The sequence below is a fragment of the Chinchilla lanigera genome, unplaced genomic scaffold, assembly GCF_000276665.1.
Source record: "Chinchilla lanigera isolate Chin_1 unplaced genomic scaffold, ChiLan1.0 scaffold00032, whole genome shotgun sequence".
Classification (NCBI taxonomy): Eukaryota; Metazoa; Chordata; class Mammalia; order Rodentia; family Chinchillidae; genus Chinchilla; species Chinchilla lanigera.
The window spans coordinates 16,015,913-16,026,506 of NW_004955433.1; the positions used below are offsets into that span (position 1 = coordinate 16,015,913).

Below are 10,594 nucleotides of genomic sequence, written 5' to 3' on the forward strand. Positions count from 1 at the left end.
GGGTGGGTGGGTGTGTACAGACTGCCAGAAAAAAAAAAAAAAAAAAGTATATACCAGGAAAAGAAAACCTCGTATAAAGAAGCCAGGCATGGTGGCACACGCCTGTAATCCTAGCACTGGGAGGCTGAAACAGGAGGATCGTTGTGTGTTCAAGACCAGCCTGGGATATAAAGTAAGCTCAAGGCTGGCCTGAACTGCATAGCGAAACCCTGTCGCAAAAAGACAAAAAAAAAAGGAGAAAACTTTATATAAATATTTGTTGATTTGAGCCAGGTGTGGTGGAACACACCTGTAATCCCAGCACTTTGGAGGCTGAGGCAGGAGGATCACTGTGAGTTTGAGTACAGCGTCGGCTACATAAATGAATTCAAAGCCAGACTGAACGACATAGAGAGACCTTGTCTCAAAAAAAAAAGTAAATTTGAGACATCGTGAGATTAATGCAAGTTATCTCTGGCCTCTACAATTACAACAGATGCTCAAAGTGGTGGCCATTAGCTTTATAATATAGTGAACTGCTAAAGTGAAAAGGAAAATATGGTACTTTTTTCAACAGATGGTGTTACCATTATATGGGGGGAAACCTAGAGATATCACATATCACAGAAAACCCACTACACTGCTGACCCTTTAGCCAGAAGAAACTGAAAATGCATGTGCGTATAGTGGCACATGACTGTAATCCCAGCATTTGGAAGGCTGAGGCAAGAGAATCACTGCAAGCTTGAGGCCAGCATGGGCTACAAAGTGAGTTCAAGGACAGCCTGAACTGCATAGTGAAACCTTGTCTCAAAAAGACAAAAAAAAGAAGGAAGGAAAGAAAGAGAAGGAGGAAGGAAGGGAGGGAGGAAGGAAGGAAATGCATGTGCGGCAATCTCAATGACCAAGGTTACCCAAGCAGCAGTTCACTACACTAATAAATGTCTGGAAACTAATGGCCACTACTTTGAGTATCTGTTGTACAGACCAAAGGTAACTTAATCTCATGATGTCTCAATAAATTTAGTATTATAATATATATACAAGTTTTTCTTTCCGTAAGTATGTATACATTTTTTGGTGGATTCTGTGTGTGTGTGTATGTATACACACACATATGGGTATGTTGTAATTGAAAGGAAAATAGTAATGTAGAGGACAGAATTTGTATGAGGGTATTTTCAGTATTAAGTATTTAGTATTAGGTATTTTCAGTATTATTCAGTTAGTCCCCTTAGGACTAACCGAAAAATCCAGTGGTGTAAAAATTATCTGTACACATTCCACGAAAGTTCCCCCAACATGCAGAACAACTACTTATTGTGGTTCTGCCATAAGCACCTATTATACACTGCAGAATGAATAAAGCATATGAAATGGAATTCACTTTTTAACCAGGATGTGCAACAGTGGATCATGAGTATGTGATAACTGGATCAGTTCATTGATTGGTATAGCATAGTTCTGGGTGTGGATAATGGGAAAGCTCATCGTGGGTGTGGGTGGCACCAAAGAATAGGCTTATTACCTACATGGAATAAAAATGAAAAGGAAGACTCCCTGCTTGCTGGTTTCTGCTTGCCCTGCCACGGAGTGTTTGTTTTTCCTATAACATGCCGCCCTGCCTTAGGGCCAACCAACTATGGACTGAAACCTCTACAAACTGTCAGCCTAAATAAACCCTTCCTCCTTTAACTTGTGGGTGTCAGGTATTTTATCCCCGCAACAAGAAAGTAACTAAGGCTGGGGATGTTGCACACACCTGTAACCCCAGCACTCTGGAGGCGGAGGCAGGAGGACTACTGTGAGTTCAAGGCTAGCATGGGCTACATAAGCGAGTTCAAACCCAGCCTGCACTACAGAGCAAGACCTTGTCTCAACCTCCACCCCACACAAAGAAAGTAAGACAAGTGGTTACAATGGGGCTCTCACCTAAAATTCCACTGAAAAGGAACCTTATTTGGGCATGTGACACATGTCTGTAATCCCAAATTGAGAAACTGAGGCAGTAGGGGACCAAGAATTTGGGCCAGCCTGGGCTACAAAAAAAGAAATAATCCAACACTTGAGATACTCCTCAACTGGAGCCTGAGGCAAGCCTGGGGTATACAGTGCATTCATAGCCAGCCTGAAGCTCACAAGACTTGTAGCAAGACCCTGTGTCATTAATTAATTAAAATAAAGCTAAATTTAAAAAAAGAAAACTGGGCTGGTGATACAGTTCAGTGGTAGAGCACTACTGGGTTCAATCCAGAGTACCACAAAAAGGTGGGAAGTTTGGGGTATAGCTCAGTAGAGGAGCATGTGCTCAGCATACACGAGAGCCTAGGTTCATCTCCCAACAAGAAATAAAGAAAAATGAAGCTTCAACTAGATCAGTTTTCCCAAGTAGATGGACTTTTAATTAACAGGAAGGAGACCACAGGTATGGATCTTCTACACTCTCACAACAGTTCTTCAGTTGCACCAGAAGGCGGCCCAAATCAGTGAGCTAGTGGTTAACAACTGGTCAGGTGAAATCCAGGAGGCATCCACTAGAACATAGACAGTCACCTCCACGTGTGCTGCACACCAGCAGCTGAATGAAAAGCAGCTGCTCATCTGTAGAGGAGCTGCTATACAAAGTGCATTTACCCCATGCCATGGAGCATGACCAGACCAAGATGTACCAGAATTGTGACAGTAGGGGTTGGGGATTTAGCTCAGCGGCACAGCTCCTGCCTGGCAAGAGCAAGTTCCTGAGTTTGATTCCCAGTACTGGAAAAACAAAACAAAACAAAACAAAACAAAACAAAACAAAACAAAACAAAACAAAACAGAATTATGACAGTATGTTAAGGTTGAGTGGCAAGCTCCTAAAAGAAGAAACTAACAACTGTCTTTTTCATAGGACTGCCCAAGATAGCAGCAATATACAACAATGCTACAATCCCTACAAATTCATCTAGTTAAAACTTTCTCATTATTTTTACAAAGTATTTTAAGAGTTGGGCTAAAAAGACAATGATGTTTTAAAAAGCCGGGGGCTGGGATTTAGCTCAGCAGCAAAGTGACTGCCTGGCAAGGTTGTGAGTTCGATTCCTGGTACCGGAATAAAAACAAAACAAAACAACAACAAAAACAAAAAAGAAAGTCAGCACTGAGCCAGGTATATAGCTCAATGGCACAGCACCTGCCTGGCAAGCATGAGGTCTTGAGTTTGATTCTTAGTGTCCTTCGCCCCTCAACCCCACCCCTGCTGAAGAAAGGTCAATACTTCATTTTGTCAACAGAGACTAGTAGAGGCCAGGCATGGTGTCACATGCCTATAATCACAGCACTCAGGAAGGATGAAGCAGGTAAATCCCAAATTCAAGCCCAGCCTGGGAAATTTAACAATTTAGGGCCTGTCTCAAAATGAAAAACTAAACAGGCTGGAGCTAAGTGTGAAGCCCCTGGGCTCAATCTCTAGCACTGCAAGGGAAAATGTAAGAGACTGTTCCATATATAAAAACCACTTCACTTTAAACAGTCTTATTCAGTGTAATAGAACTTCAGCAACAGTTAATAGCACTGCATGGATATATTAAATATTTTGTAAGAATCAAGAATCAATCCAACCCATACGTCAGTTTAGTTCTACAGATTCGGTATTAGCAACTTATTTTTAAAAACTGAGAGCCAGGGATATAGCTCAGTGGCACAGTGCCTGCCTGGCAAGTGCAAGGTCCTGAGTTCAATTCCTGGGACAAAAACAAACAAACAAACAAAAAAAAAAACAAACAAACAAACAAACAAAAAAACAAAAACAAACTGAGAAAATGGAGACAGCCAGAAAAGCATTAATCACACCAAAATAAAAAAGCAACTAAATTCCTAATCTGGAATCAATTAAGTATTCAGAAGCATCTTCTCAGCAGCATTTACAAAACTAAAAACAACTAAAGGGGAGGGAAAAAAGGTGAAAGGGATGAAAAAAGAATTAAGATGCGCTTTGTACATGTATTAACTCCCTATGATGAATGTAATCATTAAGTACTATAAACGCTGATAAAAATAAAATAAAAAGTGAAAGCTACGAAGTATGTAATAAACCCAAAACTGTTAAAAGGTAACAGTGGCTAGGGATGCTTAGCACACACAAGGCCCTGGGTTCCAACCCCAGCACCACAAAAAGATATATAGATTCAAAGTGTATTTGTTTTTGGACTGGAATAACAAGTTTTAGTAAAGATGACATTTCAGCTAAAAAGGGCAAAGATGTAGGTGGAAACCAATGGCTAACAGGTTTTTTTCACTATAGCACAATACAGTAATGTGCTGCCACAGGCAGGGAGGGAGCAACACTCATAGCGCCAGGCAAAAGTATCTGAAGAACTTTGGAAAAGAGAGATTATTTATACACACACATACACACATACATATATATGTACATATATATACACAAATAATTTTTTTTTGGTCTTTCTGAAATGGTCTCGCTATGCAGTTCAGGCTGGCCTTGAGCTCACTTGGTAGCCCAGGCTGGCCTTGAACTCACAAAGATCCTCCTGCCTCAGTCTCTTGAATGCTGGGATTACAGGCATGCGCCACCACATTCGGCTTTTGTTTTATTTATGCATATATATATAAACATATGGTTTTTTGTCTTTATTTTCAAAACAGTATTTTAAGAGCTATTTTGGCAGTAAAGAATTAACTGTATTCCTAGAATATTTTACTATTTACAATATATTGTTATTTATGTAATTAAAGAAAGCTAATAACCAAATATTGGGTAAAAGATAATGGAGATTAGTTAGAAAGAACAACTGCAAAAAAGATAAAAGGAACTGCAACTCGGCAAAAACAACTATTTTCACCATTCTTTTCTTGTTCCATTACTGAGAACTGAATCCACGGAGCACATGCACACTAGGCAAGCACTCTACCACTGAGCCATATCCTCATCCCTGGGACAACTATAATTATGATTGCAAAATTAGGAGCTATAATTTGCTCCAACTCAAAAATACAGAACACTAAAAGTAAACAGTAACATAAACTTTGGACTTTGGGAGATAATGTTTCAGTATTTGGTGAGGGATGTTTTTAATAACAGAGGAATCTATCTATGTGTGTCTAAGGCTAGGCAGTATATGGGAAATCTCCATTCCAAAACTGAATCTCCCATTCAATTTCGCGGTGAACCTAAAACTTCTCTAGATAATAAAGCTAGTTTTTTAAATATTAGAAAATAAAAATTTAAAAAAGCAACAAACTTCCAAACTATATAAAAGGGAAAATGCTGAACTCTTAGTATAAAGCTTAGGAAGTATTTGGATGGTATATTTCAAAATATGCTTTTCTCCTACCTTCTATTTCAAATAATTAGCCCAATACCACCAAAGTCTTCTGCAGTGTAATATCACATTCTGCATTGTAGAAATTTTACTCTTAACAACTGTAACAAAATTAACCAAGACAAACACCTGGAGATTAAAGCCGGGCTTTCCAAAATAAAAGGTTCCAAAGTATTTCTTAAATTTGCACTGCTCTCTACTTCCAAAACCTACATTTCTTTCAAATCTAAACACAAGGTTTCAGGTTCATTCTATACCTCTAATTACTGCTTTCTCAATGTTTTTCAATGACTAATTTGCTTTGCAACATTCTTGTGAATTTGTAAGTAAAATTTAAGAAACTATGCATGGGGTACAGAAGAGTTTTAGTCGGTTTTGTTTTGTAAACAGGGTCTTACTATGTAGTTCAGGCTGGCCTTGAACTCCCAGGGATTCTCCTGCCTCAGCCTGGGGTCATAGGAGGGTGCCACTGCACCCAACTAGAGTTTTAGCTCATTTTAGTATTGAAAATACCTTTTAAATATTGTAGCCAGAATCCAGATAGGTGACATACACCTATAATCCCAGCACTCAGAATGTTAAGGCAGGAGGACCCTGAGTTCAAGACCAGCCTGAGTTTCTCAAAAGAGATTCTGTATCCAAAAAAAAAAAAAAGTAGCCAGGAATGATGGCCCAAACTTGTAATCTCAGCTACTCAGGAGGCTGATGCATGAGAATCACAAGTTTGAGCTCAGTGGGAGCAATTTATCAACTTAGCCAGACCCCAACTCAAAAAAATAATATTAAGAGCTAGGACTATAACTAAATTTGATGGCCTAGGGTTCAATCCCTAGTACCACAAAATAATAAAACATGGTGGCACACACCTGTAACCCCAGCATTCAAGAGGCTGAGGCAAAAGGATGGCCAGATGTTCCAAGGCCAATCTAGATTACATAGTAAACTCAGGGACAGCCTGAACTACATAGGGAGACCCTATCTCAAAAAATGAATGAATGAAGGAATGAAGGAATGAAGGAATGAAAGAAAGAAAAGAAGGGAGAGGGAGAGAGGGGGAGAGGAAGAGAAGGCGGAAGAAAGGGAGGAAGGGGAGAAAGAAAGGCAGACAGAAGGACAGACAGACACATAGACTTGAGAGGGGAAGGAGGAGGTGGAGGAGAAAAAAGGAAGGGGAAGAAGAGAGAGGGGGAAAGGGAAAGGGGAAGGGGAAGGGAAAGGGGAAAGGGAAAGGGAAAGGGAAAGGGAAGGGGAAAGGGAAAGGGAAAGGGAAAAGGGTTCAGGGCGCAGCTTAGTGGTAGAGCACCCCTCAGACTCAATCCCACTAATGCAAAAAAATAATCAGAAAAGGAATTGCTAGCAGCATGATAGGCACACCTGAGGCAGGAGGCTCTCTGCAAGTTCAAGGCCAGCCTGGGATACATAGTGAGTTCAAGACCAGCCTGAAATGCATAGACACCCTGTCTCAAAGAACAAAAAAATGAAACAAAGCAAAAAAAGCTAAAAGCTTTAAAATAAGACTCACTGGCATGCCACTTTTTGAAACTTCCCAGCAGTAAGTTTAGTTTACTCATAGGGTCATTTAAGAAATACTTCAGGCCTGGGGTGGTGGTGCACACCTATAATCCCAGCATTTGGGAGGGTGAGGCAGAAGGACAGATAGCTGTGAGTTCGAGGCCAGCCTGGGCTACACAGTGAGTTCCAGGTCAGTCTGAACTACATATCGAGACCCTGTCTCATTGCTTCTTGGGTCTCTTGGCTAAGATCAAGTGAAGACCCTGTCTCAATAAAAAACCCACCCACCCAACCTGAAGAAGAACTGCTTCAGCTAGTATCTTTGAATGACTTAAAAGTTACTTTTGTTTTTCTTTATTTTTTTGTCTTTTTGAGACAGGGTCTCGCTATGCAGTTCAGGCTGAACTTGAGCTCACTATGTAGCCCAGGCTGTCCTCGAACTCACAACAATCCTCCCGCCTCAGCCACCTGAGTGCTGGGATTACAGACATGCGCCACCACACCCAGCTAGTTTCGTTCTTGTATAAAAGAACATACCAAGTTCATCAAACATAGCACTTCATCCAGGCACAATAGTACCTGCCTATAATTCTAGGGGATGCAGAAAGATCCTAAATTCAAGGCCAGCAATTTAGAACTTGTCTCAAAATTTAAAAAGGGCTGGGCAAAGACAGAGTCTCAATAAACAGGATGGTGGTACACATCTAATTCTAGCACTCTTAAAAAAGATGGCCAGGCTAGACTACACTGTGAGACCCTGTCTCACAGGGACAGGTGCAGCTCAGTGATAGAGCACCCTATATTCGATCTCCAGTCCCTCACAAAAAAATAAACAGTATTTTAAAGTGGCTGACCCACCCACCTTCCTTCCTTCCTTCCTTCAGACAGTTTTAAGACTGAACTCAGAACCTTTACAATGAGCTACATTCCCATCCCTTTTCTATACACTAAATTGTCCAGGCTGGGCTTGAATTTGCCATCTTCCTGCCTCAGGTCTCCCAGAGCAATAGGATTACAGGTATCACCACCGCACCTGGCTCCAACTATTATCTAACTCAAGAAGCATAATAACGTACGATTACAATCTTAGGGCTGGGAACAGTTTCAGTGGTAGAACTCACACTTTAGCATGTGCAAAGCCCTAGGTTTGACCCCTAGCATTCCCTCAAAAAAGTAATTTGTTTTGGTCTTTTTGAGACAGGGTCTCAATATGCAGTTCAGGTTGGCCTTGAGCTCACTTGGTAGTCCAGGCTGGTCTCCAACTCACAACGATCCTCCTGCCTCAGCCTCCCCAGTACTGGGATTACAAGTGTGTGCCACCACACCCGGCCATCCAAAAAAGTAATCTTAAAAGAAAAATCCAATCAGAATTACTGAGTACAAATTTGCTTCCACAGTACTAAGTAGTATAAAAGACCTGGCCTAGTATGGTGGTGTAAACCTGAAATTCCATCAACTGGGAGTCTAAGGCAGGAGGAACATATGCTCAAGACCAGCCTGGACTATGCAGTGAGACCCTGCATCCAAAAAAAAAAAAAAATAAACCCTAGTGTGGTAGCCCACACTTGTAATCCCAGAACTCTGGGTGGCTGAGACAGGAGGACAGAAAGTTCAAGGCCATCCACAGTAATTCGGCAGAGATGCTTTCTCAAAATAAGGCTGGGGACATAGGTCAGTGCAAAGACCCTGGGTCTAACCCCCACCTAGTTACCACAAAAATGGTAACGACAATAAAAATTCTGCTGGATGTGGACATCTGTAATCCCAGGATTCATGAGGCTAAAGCAAAAGGATTTCCATGAGTTCAAGGTCAGCCTGGAATACATAACTCTGTCTCAAAAAAAAAAAAAAAAAATCTAAAAATTTTTAGAAGACTATCGAAGATTTTTTTCTGTTACCTTACAGAATAAAGTAATCAGGCTTATGAAGTTAGGTGGCTACAAAGGCATTTCTTACAACTATGTCAGGACATAGTCAAAATTTGTTTTTCTTTTTTATAAATTTACTTGAGGTCTTGGACATTGAATGCAGTACTCTGGCACTGAGCTACACCTACAGCTCTTTTTTTTTCTTCTTTTTTGAGACATCCACTAAATTGTCCAAGTTGGGCTTAAACCTGACATCCTCCTGCCTCAGCATGAAGGGGTGTTTACAGGCCAGCCTGGCCCAAAAATGTATTTGCCAAAGGCAAAATGAAAGAATTTGAGATGAGGCTTTACATGTTTTGAGATAGCAGGCATTTACTGTCTTCACATTCATAGTTTTTGGTTTTTTAAAAACTTAGTGCAAAACTATGGAGGCTATCATAGTGATTAGCTTGACAAGATGTATTTAAATAAAGAACTCACGATTTAAACCCTCTGTAGAAATTCAGACACTAGAAAGCTAGCACCATACATCCACTCAGGTGGTTTAGGTACCAAAAAGATCAGTTCAGTTGTACTACCACGTTATAAAACTCTATTAATAAAAACTTCTAAGATTATACTCTCATGTTAAAAAAAAAAGGCAGTACTTCAGCAGTTATTAATGTTCAGCTTTTTGTGCCTCAGTTCTTCATATTTCTGCTGAAAGGACCAAGTCTTCAAACAAACTTCAACATGCTACCACTTCAGAGGAAAAAAAGTCCTAAAACATAATTAAGCTGTTACCATATAGCTCATAAATTGTTCTATGCTGTCCTGCCAGTTTTTGAAAGGGTAGAAACCCCAATCTGGACCATGGATTAGTAAAGCATTTAATCCAAGTATCTTTGCAAAAATAAACTTGTTCTTTCTTAAATCTGTTTGATCTACTTCACAATTTTTTACTTGCCCTCTCCCATATTTTTACTCATGTATCCCAATTCCTTTTCAAACAAGTCATAAATGCTCAGGATTTACTCAAAAAGTACAATTGTTCACTTAATTACTGGCTTAAAAAAAAAAATCCTCATGTAAACCAGGTGCGGTGGGGCATGCCTCTAATCCCCCCAGCACACTGGGAGGCTGAGGTGGGAGAGTCACAAATTCAAGCCCCAAATGGGCAATTTAACACTTGAGTGAGCCGCTGGCGGTGGTGGGACGATGGGGGTTTGGTCACAGAGGACTGAATTGTAGAAAAATAGGTAGAGACATTGTTATTCAATTTTCAGGAAGACACTTCTATTAAGAGCCTTAAGAAATGTGGCACTTGACCAGGCATGGTGGTACACACCTGCAATCCCAGCACTTGGGAAGCTGGGACAGCAAGCTGGTGAACTTGAGCCCACCCTGGATTAAAAGCCAGTCCAAAACCATCCTGATCTAGATTACCAAAGCTGTCTCAAAAACTCAAAACTAAATACAATAAAAGGGTGGGGATGTGGGCCCCGGTTTTAATCCTCAGTACCAAGGGAGAGGGAGATTTAAAAAAGAAAAAGAAATAATGACATTTGGGCCTGGCAGTGCAGCTCAGTGGTAGAACTGCTGGCCAAGGATACTTGAGGTTCTGGGTTCAGATCCCAGGCACTGCAAAAAGAAAAATAAAGTGGCATTTAACTGAGTGGCTTCAAGGGGAAAGTTTACTTCTCACAGAGTTTACTTTCAATACAACACTTTCAAACCGCAGACGTGCCTTTTTTAAAAAGCTTCAAAGCAGAGTCCTCGTGGGGGGAACGTCTCGTCGGCGTAGGTCGGAGACCGCTGCAGAGCGGGCGGTACTGCAGAAAAGCAGACTCTCCATTTCGGCCCGAGGCAACCTCTACAAAGCGCGCAGCAACAGCTCGGCAGCCTGGGGCATCAAGCACTCGGCCCGCAGGAGGG

The 10,594-nt window shown here is 41.0% G+C and overlaps 1 protein-coding gene across 7 annotated transcripts in view; it reads right to left on the reverse strand.

Annotated features, from left to right (window-relative positions):
- Cnot1 (CCR4-NOT transcription complex, subunit 1) overlaps positions 1–10,594 on the reverse strand; it is an 88,757-nt gene that overhangs the window by 77,122 nt on the left and 1,041 nt on the right. The window lies entirely within an intron of this gene.